The 20,490-nt window shown below is 41.0% G+C and overlaps 1 protein-coding gene across 2 annotated transcripts in view; it reads left to right on the forward strand.

Annotated features, from left to right (window-relative positions):
• The window catches only part of fgf14 (fibroblast growth factor 14), a 119,195-nt gene that overhangs the window by 19,960 nt on the left and 78,745 nt on the right, over nucleotides 1-20,490 (forward strand). The gene's annotated exons all lie outside the window — the stretch shown is intronic.

The following is a 20,490-nucleotide window of genomic DNA, read 5'->3' on the forward strand; positions in this document are numbered from 1 at the left end:
ATATATATATATATATATATATATATATATATATATTGCTTCTGGAGATTATTTAGTATTATTGGTCTTGCATAAAATATAAAGCATTTTCAAGGCCAAGTAAGGAAGCCAAGTACAGTGATGCATGGCTGTGGATCTACAACACGCCAAATTTGACCCTCTCTTCTCTTCTCTGCTCTTCTCTTGAGCAGAGGAAAGTGAATGTTGTCTGTCAGCTGTGTTCTCATGTGTTTATACACAGGAATGACTGACACGCAGGAATATGCACAGCGGGCTTACTGAAAACCTTGTCATGTCTGCAGTAATGCCGCAGCATCTCTCCTATCATTCAGTCACAGAACTGCTCCTTAATAACAGCTTTGACAGACCTGCTTTTGCGGCAGCAGAGTCACGATCCATATGTTCCAAGGCCAAACTTCATATTGCTCTATTGTGATGTTCTCAGTAGGAGAATCTTGCTGATGTCTCCTCATGTTTGCTTTTAGAAGAGCAAGGTAATAAATGCTGAAAGACACTGCATTGTGTGTTTTAGTGGCTTAGGAGTGAACAAAATACTGCACTTAAAAGATTGACAGAAAGTCTCCAGAAGTGATGCTTCTGCTTTTTAGGTGAGGTGCTGGGCATCAATCTTCTCTTCTAAACACTTGCTTTGTTCCTAGATACTGTTTTAGCAAAGTGTTGAGAAATGCTGGATCATTCACTCATCAGCTAAAGGTAGGACAGTCTGTGTGAAGGCACACATGGTCTGCTGCAGACCTCAGGGACACATAGTTGTTCCTATTATACTACTTTCTAGTTTGTTCAGAGTCCACACAGAGGAAACCTACACAGTTGGTGCCTTTGTCGTGTAGTGGCTAAGCGGGAAAGTCACATAGCAGCAAAACGTTGTGAGGGTATGCTTATATGTGCGCCAAGCCTCTCCAATTTTATACACAATATGCAGTAAAATACACAATTTCTTATATATTAAACAATGTATTTTTCAGTACAGTCCCTTTGTGATGTGAGGTAACATTAAGCTGAGATAAATCTGTAGAAGTTGTTCTAAGCTTTCTGTATTTCCTTCTGCATTGCCATTTGCGTGCCCTTCTCATAGCTTTTATGCTCTCTTGCCTCTCTGCGAGCCCTCTCCTCATTTCCCCTTTGCTCCTCAATGTGGTCAGCTTCTCTGTCCATGCTGGCAAAAAGCCTGTGTAGATTCTGTGAAGTCTGCTCATATCTGTACTGTGTTTTCTTCTTCTTTGGCAGAGGAGCACAAGGAGATTCTGGTTAAAACGGACAACAAACAACAGGTTACTGTTACTGTACTTGAGTCCTTAATCGTAACAGGAAGCTTTAAATCGCTCCTGTTTTTGTTTTCAGCCATTGCAGAGCCGCAGACTGAACTTATACTAAAAGTGTGGTTATTAAAATGAGCGTAAATAACTTGAAATGAATATCGATAAACCCTTTTCCCAGTATTAACATTCATTTTAACGTTGGCAAAAAAGCTGTCACAAAAATAATGACATTCACGTGCGTGTGCTACCTGCTCCTCTGGGACCACAAAGTGCTCATTGAGCCTGATTCCAGCACATCAAGCATCCCCTTTGTCCAGGTTAGAGAAGTTTCTTTTGTTTTCCAAGTTTGGCTCCAAACGTCTTAGCAAAGCAACAGGTTTTGTTGATTTCTTTCTTCTTTCTGTGTTCTGTTACCATTTTCCCTTTTTCCTGTAGTGGCCTTTTACACTAAGATATTTTTGGAGACCAATCAGGCCACCGATAAGTTGGATCTAGAGCTTGATTTCACAGTTTTGTTTGTTTTTATTTGTTTTTTTTCTCACCATCACATTGATCTGCTTTAACCTCCTAGGACCTGGCGCCCACATATGTGGACATCACATTTTAGGTTATTTAGACCAAAATACTGAATTTTGCTCTACATGGGCCTGATATCCACTTACGAGGACATTATACTGCTACTGTTCTATCAAAACTTTAAACGAATATCCTCATGTGTGGCTCTGATTTTTCATAAAAACAAAAATAAGATTAAAAAAAAAATCTGGTAATTCTTTGTTTTTACATTCATCGGGCCCCAATATGACCAAATATCAAAGAGAAATTAAAAATGCATGTCGTGGAAGAGTTCGGGTCTTAGGAGGTTAAGATCTTGATCTTGGTGCAAACTAGTTTCCTGAGATTTTTCTTTACCACATTTGAATGTTGAAAACAAGGATAAAAAATTCCTCATTGCAGACAGATACTGAGTCTCAGGTTGAACAGTGTCTCTTCCTTGAGATCCCATGTCAGCATGTTGCAGCTGTTGACTATCCCATAGTATAAGTGTAGAAATCTGTTGGTCTGATGTTTGTGCCAGATTCCCCTATTTCATGACTGGATATGTATTTTAAAGACTATTTAAAACTAGATGGTGATATAATAATAGAGATTGATCATATATTAGATCGTATATTTGAGACCCCAGATTGTTTGTGACAGATAGAGGGTCTATATGTGTATTTATATAAGCTCTGTATGAATGTGTGTGAATGGGAAAGTGTTTTAAGTAGTCATACTAGACTAGAGTATCCTATGAATATCAGTCTGTGCAGTTAAATACAACAAACAGCAGAAATAAAATAGACAATGTAGATTCTCATTAGAGGAGTAGTAATAATTATTGAACTGAATACTTACAGTGATTAAGATTTGTGTTCATAAATTAAAATTTGAATCCTGCACAGTTTCAGTATATTTTACGGGGGCGTAATTAATATTTTTCTCTGCTGCATCATTAACTGTTTTGCATTGTGTTTTACATGATAGCGTCCAAACCTCTCCATGCGAGGAGAGTCAAAATGTAGGAGTGTTTTATAACTGTGTACACCGAGCAATGAGAGAGTGAGAGAAGGAAAATATGTGGTCAAGGTTTTTCACTGTAAGTCAAGCAATACAAAAGTGACAAACTTTAGCTCAAGAAGCTCTTGTAGCTCCTTCATCTTTATCATTTATTAAAGAATTGACAGATTTATGATTCATGTGATCAGTCTTAATATTTTAGGGGAAGCAGCTGCCTAAGACAGTGTAGGTTTGGATACAATTTTAGGAAGCGTTATCATTTTCCTACCCAATTTTAAACCAGTCGGTGGACTTGATAAAACATTTTTCATATGTACTTGTGTTGGAAGTCAAGGATGAACCTAGAACCTCTTGCACTTTAAAATGGAGCCTCAGTTCTTTCCTTTAAGTGATGTGAACCACAGCTGTCAAAATGTCAGAGCGATTGCCTTAAGGATACATTCTTCTTAGTTGTGAATTTTAAAAATTAAAGATTTTAAAGTTATTTTCAGGCATTTCTGCTATTTTTCTTTAACAGGGATGGAGGGAAAAAGGGCAAAAAATGAAAGAGTGGCAGCGGGGGAATGGCATTTAGCAAATGGTCTCCGGCTGGGATTGCACTGCTCAGGGCATATGTGGTGGGACTCCACTGCTCAGGGCATATGTGTCCATGTGGTATGCATCCTACCCACTCCACTTTCCGGTCTCCCTTGATGTTGTTGTTTTTCAGTTAGAAACAGAGTTGTTGACCATGAGTGGTGGCCACTCATCCATAAGTGGACCACCAATGGCCCACATCATCAAATGCTCTCATATCATGATCATCTTGTGCAACCCAATCTGATATGAATGATATTAACCTGCAATACTCATCATCTACACTTAGAATATGTAATGTCTAAGTAGAAAAAATGTTCACTACTACTCTAATTATTTTGATCTCTTAAAAAATAGAGATCCACTGTAATGTATTTAAAACAGGGAAAAATCTTTTCTCTTTTCCCTCTCTTTTCCAAAAATGTTGGAAGTCCAGAGTTAATAAATAATACTGAAAAAAATTAAGAACAATTAATAAACCTGGACAGATTCATCAGTCTCGCCGGCTGATCCATTTAATCTGTTTTGGTACACAAAAAAGTGACAACAGGTGCACTGGAGAAGCAACAAGACAGCCTTCCAAAAGAGAATGGTTTTGCTGGTGGTGGCCACAGACCATTTTGCAGTTCTAGTATGATGGACCAACATTACCAGCGCCCTACAAAGTGACCCCAAGTGGGCTTAACGTACTACTTATGTGCTTGTTTCCAATAAAACTGTGAGAATGTGGCATAAGAGCACTTCTTCCAATAGTGGGGCCTGCACTCATAGCCCAGCACCAGCAGCTCAACTTGTATTTAACCAGTGAACACCAGAACTGGCAGCTCTGCAACTGGTGCCCTGTTCTCCAGATGAAAGCAGGTTCACATTGAGTACATGTGACAAGTGTGAAATATGCTGGCGACACCATGCTGGATGTTATGCTGCTTGCAACATCATCCAGCATGACTGGTTTGGCAGTGGGTCAGCGGTGTCCTTGGGAGGCACATTCCTGCAGGGTGACAGAGATCCCAGTGTGCTTGCCAACATTATCATCACTGCGGCTAGATACCAGGATGAAATCCTCAGACCCATTTTTTTAATCCTTATGCTGGTGAATTGGTCCTGGGTTCCTCCTGGTGCAGGACAATGACCGACCTCATGGAGCCAGAGTGTATAAACAGTTCCTAGGCAACAAAGGCATTGACACCACTGACAGTCCTTTATTGTCCTCAGACCTGAATCCAACTGAGAACATCTGAAATGTGTTCCCAACTCGATGCTACTAAGTAGCTCCACAAACTGTGCAAAAGATCAGTGATCCTGCCCTGATCCTGGTCTAGGAGGAGATCCCCCAGGAGCCATCCACAGCCTCATTAGGAGCATGCCCAGTTCCTGGGAGTGCATACAGGCATGTGGGAGCGATACACACACAAATCACATCAACCTGTGATTTCAACTTTCAACTTTGTTTTTTTTAGTGTGATTTTTAAATCCTGTGCTTGAAGGATTGATAATTTTGCTTTCCGCTGACCGTTGTTATGCCATTTTGATTTTTGAATTACACAATGTATCTATGTAAAGACTCTCTACTCGATTAGTTCATTCATCATCAACTGATGTGCGATTTAACGGTTCCATTCCTTTTTTTTGAGCAGCATATTGTCTATTATGTGCAATTATTTTCATTATGTCCATGCATGAAAAACTTGAACTATCCTTCATTCCTAGCATTTCTCTTTTTTCGCGGTGCTGAATAATTTGTGGTATAGAAAGAAACAAAATATAATCCTCATGCGATACATCTTTAGGGTGGCAAACACTGAAGCATTCACAGTAAGAGGTCTTCTAGATATGCTGATTCAAAAAATGATCTCATGTTGAATATTTAATTCAAGGAATAATGCATAATGCACTAACACTAAAGCGAGATTAAAGGATAATGATGCCTAATGTAACGTAACCCTTGTGTTAAGGGTAAAATAACAGAGAGGCAATTACCCTTAGTCTGTACTAGAGATGGACCGATCTGATATTACGTATCAGTATCGGTCCATACTGACCTAAATTACTGGATCGGATATCGGAGAAAAATAAAAAATGTAATCCGATCCATTAAATATCACGAAAGCACCTCACAAAACTTGCAACACGCCGTAACTCACCTCAGAACGTTAGCACGTCAGAGCAGTATGCATCACGTGATAGAGCGGCTGTGGCATGCGGGACCTGTCGGTGGTCTGGATAGCATTTGGAGCTTCGCTAGCAACCCGGCATTTCATCTCCGACAAAGTTACCCCGAGAGAAGTAAAGCAAGTGTGTAAGTCCATCTCTGAATGTTTGTAAAGCATTCCTGCGTTAAGCTTACCAAACGATATATGGAGCGACTGCCTCTTCTTGCTGCTACTTCAATCATGAAACTGCTTAATGATCAGCTGATCGGCTTTTCTGTCGTGAGTCCATCTCTTTTGTTTGTTTTTGGCCCACTTCGCGCCAGAAAGAGGAAACCAGCGGCTGAACAACAGCAGCACGTTTAAGCTTGATCAGCTGTTGTTAGAATGTATTTAATATTACTTTCTACACCAGGATCTTTTTCTATGTAGCTGACGCTGGTAACTGTGCAGGGGCGGATCTAGCAAAGTTTAGCCAGGGGGGCCGATAGGGCATTAACAGGGAAAAGGGGGCACAAAGACATACTTTTCTTTCTTATTCTCATTTAAAATGTCTAGCTTTTAACCCTTTAGAGCCGATCGGAGCGGGAACGCTCTGTTATGCGTAACTATTTTTAAATCCCGGTAGCACTGCAACCACGTAAGCTAGCGCAAAAAATTTTTTTGCATATGAAACCGGAGGAGTTGTACTTACATATTGTGCCATCAGCTTGTCCTAGGTCACGGTTTCCTTCCACATAAAGCTTTGCAAAAACTGCATAAAAAGCGCTTGCAGGAACAAAAACATAATATTCCAGAAACACGCTTTGCCGGTCCGATCAGCTGATCAAAACACTTCCTACTTGGAATAGATGTCAGCGCGAACTTTTGCATTTCCGCCATTACCTGGCCGAAACCGGAAGTGACGTCATTTTCGCGGAAATGTAGTCTTTTTTGCGATCAGGGCCTCAGGGCCTATACTGCTCTTTTTAAAAGTTATCTTTGACTTTATGACTTTCTGTGTTGTTTCTGGGATGCTTAGGACTCATATTGCACTGCTGGAAATAGTTTATTTTGATGCATATGCTGCTTTTTTGCAAATTTGCAGTATAATATTTATTTTCGTTTTTCCTGCAGTGTATAAAAATTGGTGTATTTCAAAAATAAAACTATGAAGACACTCAAAATAAATTTCCTGTGGTGGGAAACTATTTTGTGCAACTTTTTTGTATTTACAGTTTTGAGGGATAAGCCTCTTAAATTTCTCTAACTACAAATATATGTTAAAAAATCAAAAATGATTTTCAATTTTTTTGTAGTTTATTGCACTTTTTTGCAATTTATGTAATTACTATGCACTTAATGAATACATATTATTAAAATCTGGGCTATAATGGTTGTATTGATGTATAGCAACTTGAAATGCTCCCAAAAATGGCTCCACAGCATGTAAAAATATAATATAAGCTCTGGCGGACTTGGTTCTATGGTAGGTCTTAAAGGGTTAATAAATAATTATCTGACACCCAAAGTTTTAATTTGATGCAAAATGAATAGAAGTCCATTATTGTATATAGTAACTATTAAGTCTAATATATATACCCTAGTAAGCTATAGTACTTTTTCCTTTGGGAAGGTACCATCTGTGCAGTCTGCAATTTTGTTGAAGAAAGATGTTGAATCTATTTAATATTTCTTGAAAAATAATTGATTTCTGTGCATTTTTTTTTCCACACTGCATCAAATTAAGGTTGATTACGTCGATTAAGCATCATGAGGTGGAGCGTGAGGGGTGGTTCCCTATTTTTTATTTATTTATTTTTGTTGTTGCTGGGAGTTGGAACCCTGTTAGTTAGGTTGCTTAATATGCTAAGTACTCTTTAAAATATCAGAATAGGGAGGATGGTGTAGGTTTAAGTTTATTAGATTGATCAGTATTGCTGAACTACAAAATATTTTTTTTTGCATACAGGTATAACAGAATAGCTTTAGTGTAGTTGTTGTTTTAAACTTGAGTATGAACTTATACAAAATGCAGCAAGATATTTAAAAAACAGTTTTGTTGATTAAAAAACACTATATCGGATTCATATCGGTATAGGCAGATATCCAAATTTATGATATCGGTATCGGACATAAAAAAAGTGGTATCGTGCCATCTCTAGTCTGTACATCAAGGGAAACAGAAACAGATAAAGGGGGTAAGAGGCAGGTGTTAAGTTTTCCCAAGAACGACAGAGGAGGCCCCTTTTTTATGTGCACATGATAATAGAAAAATGAAGAGACAGACTGCAGCTAAAATCAAATGGTAAACAGAGGTCATTAATGAGAAACAAAGCAAAAACTTTTTTGTTAAACTGTCTGCAAAACTCCTTGTGGTCACTGCTTTGTTTCTGGTGGAAAGCTAGAGGTGTGTTTCAGCTGTTGTTGTGGACAAAACCGCAGTCACCTGTGTGCTTTTCAAAAACCATTTACAAATAAGTTGAGAGTCCTTCTAAATCGCTGGCGTAAAACAGTGACGGATACACCGGAGATGGAAGCATTCACTTGTGAAATGTCATAGAAAATGGCCTGTTCTGCAAATAAATGAACACAGGCAGATTGAGAACAGAGCGTTGTTTTAGAAATGCAGTAACACAGAAACTTTCTGAGTAAGAAAATTGTTTCTTCTTACTCTAATCTTCAATTTCAATGAGGACTTAGCCCCCCCCCCCCCCCCCCCCCCACACACACACACACACACAGTAGTCGGATGTAAACTGTAAATCCTTATCGTTTCTGACAAGCTCAGACAGCAGTCGTTTTGTGTCGACACAGGTGTGTTTAAAAAGCTGATCAAAAAAGAAACAGCATTATATCAGAGCACATATTAGACATATAAGACTCTATTTCTTTTATTTATGTTTAGAAAATAAACTTAGTTGACAAATCCCATCTATAACCCATTTTATTACATGGAAACAGACTAGCAATCAATCCTTATTTATAGGTTTTCATTTCAAACAGTTCTTGTGCGTAGATTGAGCATAAATGCATTAGATTATTTAGCATGGGTTAAAAGTGTAAGTAGGTATAGTTTTTAGGAGAGCTAATCTAGCAGTTTCCCTCTGCTCCCATTCTTTAAGCCAAGCTAAGCTTCCTGCATAAAAAGAAGTGTGATTAGTGCAGTTACATGTCAAATATGGTCCAGATTGTGATTTTGGTGCTGGGCTTTCTTTATTGCTCTGAGTGTATTCCTTTTTTATTCATTATTTGTATTCATTATTTTTTTATTGACATTTTGCTTCCTCTAACCCTCTGATTTAATGATCTGACTGCTGCGTCTGTCTCTCCGGGGTTTTCAACATGTTCATTGTTTGCTCTCTTTTGTTGTTCTAAAACCAGTGAAGTAGCAGGGCTGATGGCTGTCTTCACGCTTGGTTTATGGCAGGCGGTGGATACATACTGTGTGTTTTTACTAGTCCAAATGTCATCAGACAGAGACATGCTATAAATAAGTTCCAAACCATTAAACCAGCTCTCTGAGTTCTGACTCGGTATGCATTTGCCGTTGACTTGCATTGTGCATTTGAATGCTACCTTGAGAACTTTCCTTGCCTTTTAAGCTTGCAGTCTAATCCTCCACAGCCTGTGTGGTGGGCTCCTTATCTTCCTCTTATCTCTGTGTGGTGCACTTTATTTATTTTTCCTCGTCCTTTGCTGTATCACTTTTCCCTGCAAGGGCAACACTGGCTCCCCTAGACCTGCCCCAAAATGACCCGTCAGTATAATCTGATCCTTTTAGACTGAGCAGGACCAGTCTTTTGCATGCCAAAGTCTTGATGATGGGGGCCAAATGTCCTCCCGCTGCCCTCCAACTCACCAACGGCAGCAAGAAAAGGTCTCCTAATCTCTCGACAGTAACTCTAGATTCTGTTGACACTGACAAAGAAGGTTGCAACAGCAGAGGGGTGCAGACACGTCTTTCTAACTAAATCAGCAGTCTTTCTGGGCAGTGAGAATAGAGCTGGAATATGGGCGAGTGACACTCACGAATCAATGCAAGGAAGAGCAAAATATATCAGATTTGAGACTTTATAGGAGAATGAGGATTGACAGAGGAGCCAGGCCTCAGCCATTTTTTGAAATGTATCCATCAGGCAAAAAAAAGAAAGTAATCGTGTTTTCTTGTATCACTTTTCGTAAGAGTTAGAAAAGCTCCCTTACAAAGCAAATAATCTCGCAATATTGCAGAAAAGCATTTTCTCATAGTTGCTCTCAATAGCTTGCAGAGTGTGTGATCTTAGAAAAGACTAACATATCATTAATGTTTTGTTTGTAAAGCTGGGAAAACATGTTGTTCCATCACTCATTAATCTAATTTAATGTTTTTTTCAGCCATTGTTACTGAAGCTTTTAGGCACTCAGAAGTATTTCTCAAAACTTGTTTTTCAACCATATCAGCTGTTTTTATAGTTGTTCTGTATGGCTGCACCGAAAGAGGAAGTGAACAGCTGGCTGTCATAGTCTGGGAGGGGGTTTCAAAGAATACCTGCCATCACAGACACCCCCGATCTTACACTGGAAGTGTGTAGGGGTAGTTTTTGTACAGGCCATCCTGTTTTACAGCCTGGATAATGTGCAGGATGTTGTCATCCAACAGTGTTACAAGCAATATTATTTTATACATGCAAGCGTTGCTGTGTTTGTGGCATGCTCGTCTCCTAAATCCAATTCAGTAAGGAGAGATCACTTGGAAGAATTTAACATGATTTATTGAGACAGAGAAATTAAAGTATTTGCAGATTATACTCCGATAACCCCTCGTGGCAGAAGGGAATCCCAGTGGTGAAAGGATTTAGGAGTCTAGATGTTGGCAGTGGTGAAGATAAGGAATAGAGCTCAGGCTGTGATGTCTGAGGTGGAGATGGGGAGGAGGTCGATTGCAAAGACAGTCTAAATGGGAGAATGACAAGAGAGCGCAGATTTAAACCATGCAAAGTGGAGGCTGATTGGCTCAAAGAATGCAGGTGAGAAGATGATTGGACTGGAGTAATGATGTCAGTATTGAGATTGGCAGCGTGGGAAAGCAGTCAACATGTAAACAGAAAAGCAGCTGAACACCCAGGAAAGCAGGCGGATGGGTGATTACAGATCTTCCTTATTGAAATTACGCATCAGCTTCATTTGACAGATTTACTGATTCACGCCGGTTTTTATTTGATTACCCCACTGATGCGAGATGTTGGCAGCAGCACTGATGGTGAGGGAAGGTAAGAGTAAACGACAAGGACACTCAGCGAAGCACCAAGGTCCTTGTGTCATATACATCCTTCAATGTGCCACTGGTTGCTGCTGAGCTCTTTAGAAAAACTGCCGCCTCAGATACTCAATATTAATATGTGTTTGGAGCTAATGTTATTAAAGGTGCTGGAAGAGACCGCTGAACACTTTGAGATATACAGTTTGCACACGAGGACAGGACAGATGAGGGTTAATGGTATTGTAGAAAAACTCCAACATAAGCACAAAAAAAAATGCAATGAGGTGCCATGCATGTTGCCGAGCCATTTATGATTTCAGTGTCACAGCACAAGGGGCACGTTTGTGACCCAGTAAAAATGAAAATAATTAATACAGGATTTGTTTTGTTTATGCCCTGCAGTCCCCAGGCTTGCTTGTTTGTTTGGACAAAGTCTGCGGTGACGCACATATCGTGATGCTGTTGTAGATGAGTGTAACACAGAGAAGATAGATGGCGACACATCCAGGCCCGTTCTTCTACCCATGTGATGCGCTGTATAGTGGAGATAACATATAAGGCATTACATACAAATTGAAACATTAAACCACTACATAAAGATTCACGTTGACAGTAGACCACATAGGGAAGATTTATGTTCTTGTTGCTGTTCATTATCCTCTTGGCTGATTAAATAATGAAAATAAAATCCTGTCATAACTGCAAAAAACACCCATCCTGAATCAACTGAACAATAGAAAATAGTCAGAGACCATGGTTATTATAAAATGTCATGGTTATCCATTAAGTTGTTTAAAAGATTAATATCTACAAAGCCACAATGCTATCATGACTGCAGCAAGTGTCCTGAATTCAAATAAAGGAATAAATAAGGAATTCATAAAAGGATATTCACAGCAAAGGAGCACAATTATTGTTTACTGACAGTGAAGATGGGAATAGTGACGGATAGATGAAGCCCATTGAGCTGAGAGTCAGCAGTATGAGGTACAAAAATGAGCATCTACAGACACATGACAGGGACGAGAGTGTTTGATGTGCGAGTCCAATTTCTAAACTAAAGAAACCTTTTCTTGATTAAAATTATGTTTAGACATTTCTCTTAATGCCTGATAGTTTTTTTTTCTGTTAATGTAACTAAACAGTGCAGTAAAAAGTAACACAGTAGGATCTCGTTGGCTTCCTGCATTTATGCTTGTATTTTGTGCTCATATATATAAACTTTACCCATCTTTACCCATGAGGTTTTCTATCTAACAACAGAAAGTGGATAATATGCGCACATACCTACTGCAATAGTTGTTTCTGCTTTGGGATGACACAGACTCACAATTTCAGGGTTTTTTTTCTTAATCTCTTTTGAGTCCTTTTAAAAACAAGGCCATAGGTCCCGAGAGTAAAACAGACCACAGTGGTTGTACAAAGATTATAAAACCAACATTATGTACTCCATGTGAACTTGTGCTGAGGGGCTGAGGGCGAAGTGATGACTTGTCGCTTCAGTCTCTGCTCTCGAAGTCGTTTGGAGCTAAATGGCTCTTTGTGTGGAGTGCTTAGTTAAGGCTAGAAAAGCATGAAGTATAGAGGAGTGTGTAATGTTAAAAAAGAAACAAGGCGGTGAAATATTCATAATGGAATTGTCCTGGCTCGGAAAAGCGTTATTTATTGATGCCGTACATGTGATGGAAATTGGGGAATAGTTCTGTGTGGATTTACATGCTTGCAAAACAGAAAACTGCTGCCCGGCTTTTGTGGTCTGTGTAGTTCTTGCAGCAGCTAGGCCAGGACTTCTGTTTTCTGAGAGAGTGCATGCTCAAGGTTTGCTATCAGCGAAGTCAGATTTGGTAAAATTTGGGGAGACGTGACGATTGCAATCCATAACTGAATGGCTTACCCATACGTGGAGACTCCATGAGCAAGCAGACACAGACAATGAGGTTGTGTTTTGGTGAAGTGTTACATTTTCATGCGTGTGTTTCTGTAAAAGGAGTACAGGAGAAATTCTGACAAGTCAAACCAGTTAAGGTTCATGTGACAATGAAGCAATGGTGGTGCAGTCCCAGAGGTTAAGGAAACAACAACTCAGACCCAGAAGGACTTTAGAGGGGGTCTGAGTTGCTCAAAGAATGCTGCCAGTTTGCTCTAAATTCATTTTGTACAATATAGGTTAAAAAAACCCTCCATGACAGGTCATTTTTCACTCCACCTGTGTATTCCTACTATGAACACCTGCGGTCACCTGGGATTTGTCTCAACCCCTGATGTTTGTTAGTCCAGCCTCGACCGAAGCCAAATTATTCGCACACGTGCATATGTCAGTACATACACACACACACAAACTCAATGTGTTGCTTCTCACTTCTAATTAGAGAACCATCGTTTCCCACCAGGAGTCAAGTCTAGACTTGTTTGTACGTGGGGATTTATAATAGAAGGTGTAATTTACCCTCTGAGTCAGTAATCGCGTGTGCGCAACGTGCGTGATTCTATCTTGGTATTATTCACAGTGGAAATGGACATTTATTATTGTAGTTCTGTGTGCGTATTTCTTGCCCTTTCTTCCCACATCTATTGCCTTTAAGTGTTAATGGAGCTATGTGTTGCTGCCTGATGCCTCTCTCTTGACTGATATTCCATATGGAGCCACAATCCAAAGCATGCTCTTAAAAACAATCTGCACAAAGGGGAAAAAAAAGGAAATGTGTCCATGTGTGTGCATTCAAGTGTGTGTGTGTGTGTGTGTGTGCTAGCTGTGCAGGGGTACAGAATACAGTAGAGCAGCTGGTATTGCACTCTGTCCTGTTCAATTCATAATGTTTTAATCCCCCTCCAGCTTTGGTCCACGGAGCAGGAAGAACGTTTGCTGCCTGTTGTATGAACGATAGAGCTGGCTCTTAAGTAACCGTAATGGGCGTCCTCTAAACTGCATCCCATGTACATAATTGTGTTCCAGTCAGACAGTTATTAAATATGATGACCAAACTGTAAAGTGGCTAGCAGATCAAGAATCATTCATCCAGTTAGTAAAAATGGGTGAGAGTGACTATTTTTTTTTAAAATGTTCAATCACAGTTTGTTAGATTTAGCAAACAAAACTACTTGGTTAGTTTATGCAGTGATTTTGTTTTTGGTTAATATAATAGACCCTTTCACAACATTAACTTTGTGTTTTGATGCCCTGAAGGCGAGGCCTTGACATGGCAACAGTGTCATTATCATGTCATCATTAACGTGACAGTCGTGTTGATGGGGTTGCACGGAGGAACATTAATTATGGTGTTGCAGCAACAACACAGTGATATCAGATTATTCTACGCTTCCCAGTCAACAAGCAAACAAGTGTTAGCACGCATCGTTCGTCAAACTCACCGTGCATACAAATTGAATTACTATTTATAATAAATCATGGTTGGATATCTTATTTATCACCGCTGTTTGCAGTTACTAAAACATTACAATGATGTTTCACATTCAAAAGTCAAAGGTCAACCTCACTGTAACGTTATAATATTTTTTTTAAAATTTCTTTTCTGTGCATTACTCAACAGAGTAAGTCACGAAAAAGAGATTCCAAAAAAATATATATATTTTTGGCCAGAGTGCAGCAACATCCATATCTTGTGGCTGCCATGGCTATGTTTAATCAGAATCAGCTTTGTTGGCCACATATAGTTTGTTTTAACAAAGTGGCCACACAATATATTGTTTTATTGCACATTTTAAGTTGCATCCATGCAATGAAATCCTCTGTACCCATTTCTGGGTAGCTGAATTTAGATGTGAGAAGCTTAGTACGCTACAATGACTTGATAGCACAATTTTCCAGGGGGCACTTGAGGTACAGCAAGTGCAAGCAAAGGTGGAGCACTCTCACAGCAGGGTGGGATGTTTCTTTGCGCTCTTGTGTGCATGTCTCAGAGACCAAGAGCGAGCAGACAAGTAAAAGGGAAAGTGTTTTTTTTAAATAATGTTTCTGTGTCCATATCTTGTACATGTGCTGTTTGCGCATGCACCTGTTCATACCTAATGTAACTTGAGTAAGTGCTTGTTTGCTAGTGTTCTACATCAAATGTAGTGGCCATGCAGTTTGTCAGAAAGACTATGTTTCATTTCAGTATTGATGTGTGTGCGCTCTGTGAATTATAGCGGCGGGGAGGTTCTGCCTGAAACAGATTCATCAGACCACTGTAGCACTGATGAATCTGTTTCAGTGCAGGTTCCCTCAACAGCAAAGCCACCACACTAACACCGTCTATTGAAGCATGATGCATAAGTCTCCCTTCTCTTTCTCGCTCTCTCAGTGAATACACATTTCTTTTAGTATGCATGTTCTTGGATGTTTACAGCAACATGCAAATGATGCTTCCATCATTTGATAAGGCATGTGTGAATTCCCATGCCGGTCTACGCAAATACACATCCAGGGTGATAAAGTACCAACTCTGACAAGACGAAGACCTGCTAAACTGGAGAATCTAGAGAAATCTCTGTGTGCAAGGAACAAGGCTATCAATCAGTACTGTCTGTGCCTATTCCTGTGACCTTTGACCCCTCAGATGATACTTCATTAAAATAGTCATGATTTTGTTTAAATGGAAATCACTGCATTTGAAGTCATTATCATAAAATTCACTGTACTAACAAGAAATCAAGGCTAAAACTCTATCATGCAAGAAAGTCATAAGAGAACATGATCCAGACACCTCCTCTTTGTTTGGTTGACAGGACTTGAGGAGAGCTTCGTTTGCTTTTGGGTGAACTATTCACACAGCAAATGCTCACACATCTGAAGACCTGTCGTGGGTGTACCCCACCTGTCAGCTGTTTGCATTTGTGCTGGTTTTTTTTTTTTTTTTTTTCATTGTTGCTTGACCAAACTTGTTTGCTAAAAAACAAAAATGAAAAAACAACAACTTTATGATGAAATGTTTTGCCAGATGCTAACCCTAATATAGATCTATTTTTTGTCTTTCTACTAGCTATAACATTCTAAGTTTAGTTTTATTAGGTGAATGATGCAGTTGTACTAATACACTTTCAAGATTTCAAAACCTTCCCTTTAATCCAGCAGTTAAACTATCCAGTCCATTTCAGCCATCTCTCTCACTCACACACACACACGCACACACACACGCACGCACGCACGCACGCACGCACGCACGCACGCACACACACAGAAATACACAAAAAGCTCTTACCCCAGTTCTGTTTTACCTCTGCTGCTCTATGTCCCCCCCGCCTTAGTGCATATGGAAAGTCTAAGAATATGCATGTCACCTGATGGGCCTGATAACAGTGTATTGATGCCAGTCCTTAGTAAGTGAGGGACTGCTCAAGTGCCTGCACATCTGTGTGTGTGTGTTTTTCCCACCAGAAGGCAAAGGATCAGTGGGTTGTTGACATCCACAGTGCTTTTCTACCAAAGCTTAAGTGCCCCAAAGGGACACGGTGTTGCTGATTAGTGCAGCTAGATGCAAGAGGGACAGGGAACACATGTCCATACGTCTCTCTCTCTCTCTCTCTCTCTCTCTCACTAACTCTTACTTTAAAGCTTTTCACCCCAGTCTCTACCCCACTCCCACTACCTTCCTTTCTTCTTGTTTCTGTATTTCCCGACTCTCTCTGTTCAGCTGCGCCTCACCATCCAACAGCTTTCCACACCGCTTTCTTCTCTCTGAGTCACTTGTCAATATCTTTGTGTACACTTAACCTTTCCACGTTTTTCCTGTGCCTCCCGCCTCCCTCTGCTGATCGCACACTGGATCTTCTGTGATGACACATGTAGATTATTCAGTGGAAAACACAGAATAGTCTGCCTGCACGCTGTTTTATGATAGATAGAAATGAAGGTTGGGGTAGCGGAAAGAGACAGTTTGCATTCTTTGTGCTGATAATCTAGCCCAAAATGTTCAAAGACGGTATTTGAGTCATAGTTAATCTTAAGCTTTCCTGGAAGGCAGTGACTCAGACCTGGGCTAATATAATAATTCCTGTGCCTGCTTTTTCACACAGAAAAAATAAAAAACAAAAAAACATGATCTTATTGTACCGTGCCATTCACAGTATAAATGTAAAACAACTGTTCAAGCTGTTGTTATAACCTTTTTTAAAACAAAATGTTAAAATGTTAAGTGACCATTAGCAGCTGTGTGAATAACTACATGGATAATTTTCACTACAGTAGCATTGAATAAGTTTGTATTTGAACCAATAAATGGGATTTTTCTTTCCTAACCATAACACCATAAAATCGCTACACCTGAGCAGCTATTTATGGTGCCTCAGGCTTACCAAAGAGTGGGTGAAAACAATCCCACTGTAAACAACAGTGACTCTTAAGATTAGTCCCACACAAGACATAACTCCAAGTGCTGGACCAAAAATTCCCTCTTTAGGAGACAAAAAAGTGAAATCAGTACAGTTTTAGCAAATAGAGTTCAAACCTTTTGTCTCAGGAAAGATACAAGGGAGAGTTTTCATTTTAAAAAGAAATCCACGGGGAAACACCTGTGGAGTTGCAACGATTCAGTATGTGGTTGTGCAGCAATTTGTTTGTTTTACTGATGAGATGTACACTTACAGGCCACTTTATTAAGGCCACCTTACAAGTGCCTGGTTTGTATGCCTTTATGCCTTTATCCTATATAGCAGGGGTCCCCAATCCCAGTCCACGAAGGCCGGTGTCCCTGCAGGTTTTAGATCTCACCCTGGGTCAGCACACCTGAATCACATGATTAGTTCATTACCAGGCCTCTGGAGAACTTCAAGACATGTTGAGAAGGTAATTTATCCATTTAAATCAGCTGTGTTGGATCAAGGACGCATCTAAAACCTGCAGGGACACCGGCCCTCGTGGACTGGGATTGGGGACCCCTGCTATATAGCATAGAATAATTGCTGGAAAAATGAGGCACAAATTTGTCAGCTGCACATCCAAGTCTCCCATTTCATCACACCCTAAAAGTGCTGTACTGGATTGAGATCTGGTGACTATGGAGGCCATTTGATTACAGCAAACTCACTGTCACATTCAAGAAAATAGTTTGAGATAAACTGAGGTTTGTGACTGTTACGGCCCTAGCAGGGCCTCCTCCTGAAGGTGCCTGTGTGGGCGTGTCACACTACCTCTTCTGCCTGAGGTGCCACCTTTCCCTTTTGTGCAGCTGACTCTCGTCAGTAATCAAGGAGATTTAAGCCCAGGGAAAGGTGAGCTCTGGGCCAGAGTGCCATTTTGTGTGGGCCCAGCTATAGTGAGCCGAGTGTCTTGTGGTGTTTCCAGCTAGTGAGCTGAGTGTCTTGTGGTGTTTCCAGCTAGTGAGCTGAGTGTCTTGTGGTGTTTCCAGCTAGTGAGCTGAGTGTCTTGTGGTGTTTCCAGCTAGTGAGCTGAGTGTCTTGTGGTGTTTCCAGCTAGTGAGCTGAGTGTCTTGTGGTGTTTCCAGCTAGTGAGCTGAGTGTCTTGTGGTGTTTCCAGCTAGTGAGCTGAGTGTCTTGTGGTGTTTCCAGCTAGTGAGCTGAGTGTCTTGTGGTGTTTCCAGCTAGTGAGCTGAGTGTCTTGTGGTGTTTCCAGCTAGTGAGCTGAGTGTCTTGTGGTGTTTCTGCACCAAGACACCAGACGTTCAACCTCCCTCCTGTAGGCAGACTCATCCCCGTCAGAGATGAGCCCAATGACGGTGGTGTCATCTGCGAACTTGATTAGCTTGACAGACTGGTGGGTGGAGGTGCAGCAGTTGGTGTACAGGGAGAAGAGCAGAGGAGAAAGAATTAGGGTGTTTTCTAACCCTTCTCCGGCCCCCAAAATGGCTGATGAAGCCATCAGTGCACAGGTGTCTAGAAGCTCGTTTGTAAGTAATAACATCCACCTGGTTCCCGTTTTCTGTGAATCCAGTGTTGAGAGCTTCTTCAGTGTGTTTGAAAGCATAGCAACTGCATTACAGTGGCCTGAAGACGTGTGGGGGGTGATGTTGCTGTGTAAATTCACAGGTAAGGCTCAGGAAGCTTGCTCTGGTCTGTCTAGGCAGGACAGCCTAGTTTATGAAAAGATTAAAAGTGCCGTCCTCCAAGCCTATGAACTTGTGCCTGAGGCCTATAGGCAGAACTTTCGAGGTTTGGAGTTGGCACAGGGTCAGTCCTACCTTGACTTTGCTCGGGAGAAGGCAAAGCTTTTTGGTAGGTGGTGCTCTGCAAGCCAGGTTCACAATTTTGGGTCGTTACGTGAGCTCATGCTTGTGGAGGATTTTAAAAACTCTGTTCCTAAGTGCATTGCTCTTAAGCGAACAGAGGGTTTCCACTTTACAGCAGGCTGCCATACTGGCAGATGAGTTTACCCTAACTCATAAAACAAATGCTGTGGAATGTGACATCCCTTCTCACTATAATACATCTTGGAGAGATAGGAGGGAGCCAGCTAACAAGGCTGAAAAAGTTGTGGTTTCGAGACCCAAAACAAAGCTTTGTTTCTTCTGCCACAACCCTGGACACCTCATTGCTGACTGTTCAAAATTGAAACTCAAACGGAAAGCCGACTCAAAGCAACAAGTGCCTGCTTTGAGAAAAGCTAGTCGTGGTTCTCAAACCGACCAGGTTGCCAGGCCTAGTAAAAGGCTACACTTGGAGCATAATTGCTCCATCGTGTCATTTAGTCAGTGTGAGAGGTCAACTAACCCTGAGCTGCTGCTGGTTGACAATGTCCCCGTTCCTCAACATGACCTGCAGGTGGACAGATCATGTATAACACCACCACTCAGACCTGCACCCCTGACTAACAAACATGCCTGTACCCGTGACCTGAGCAATCGTCTGAAAACTGTTGCAGTAAGGTCTTCTGACTGCCTGCTGTGTTCTCCACATGTGATGGCTCAAAAAAGCCCTAGCCACCACATGAGACATTGTTTTGAGGGTCTGCGGCCACCCTCAGTATTTTGAACCCGTTGAGATGGGGTTGGCAGCTTCCGCAGGCAATGCCTAACCATTGCTATGGGGTTTGGTAGGTGGAAAGCCTGCAATTTGTTGATGCGATGGTTACGGACTTGATTAGTTGTTTTGGTTATCATAATCATTTGACAAACCACGGGTTTGTATTTATGGGAGGGGGTGTTACGGCCCTAGCAGGGCCTCCTCCTGAAGGTGCCTGTGTGGGCGTGTCACACTACCTCTTCTGCCTGAGGTGCCACCTTTCCCTTTTGTGCAGCTGACTCTCGTCAGTAATCAAGGAGATTTAAGCCCAGGGAAAGGTGAGCTCTGGGCCAGAGTGCCATTTTGTGTGGGCCCAGCTAGTGAGCTGAGTGTCTTGTGGTGTTTCCAGCTAGTGAGCTGTGTATTGTGGTTTCCAGCTAGTGAGCTGCGCTTTCCTTTTGACTTTTTGCCTTACTGACCGACGCCTGAGTTTTGTTTGTTTCTTTTATGGTGATAACGGCTTGTCCGTCTCTTTTAGTTGAATTACTTCAATAAAACTGTTTTATTTAACGTTTTGCCTCCCTGACTCCTTTTTCTGACCCGGTCACTTTTGTTACTTCCCCCTCCCCGCCTAGACCCCTCAGGGGAACGTAACAGTGACATGGAGCGTTATCATGCCTGAAGTCTGTACCCTGTCATAAAGGGATGGACATGGTCAGCAAAATACTCAGCAAGATAGGATGTGGTGTTTAAATGATGCTCAATTGATACTAAGTGTACTAAGAGGGTTAGAGAGTTATGTAGGCAACTG

This window comes from Mchenga conophoros, linkage group LG16 (assembly GCF_057382185.1).
Source record: "Mchenga conophoros isolate Kocher_MC1m ecotype Shallow Benthic linkage group LG16, M_conophoros_male_GT1.1, whole genome shotgun sequence".
NCBI classification, from domain to species: domain Eukaryota; kingdom Metazoa; phylum Chordata; class Actinopteri; order Cichliformes; family Cichlidae; genus Mchenga; species Mchenga conophoros.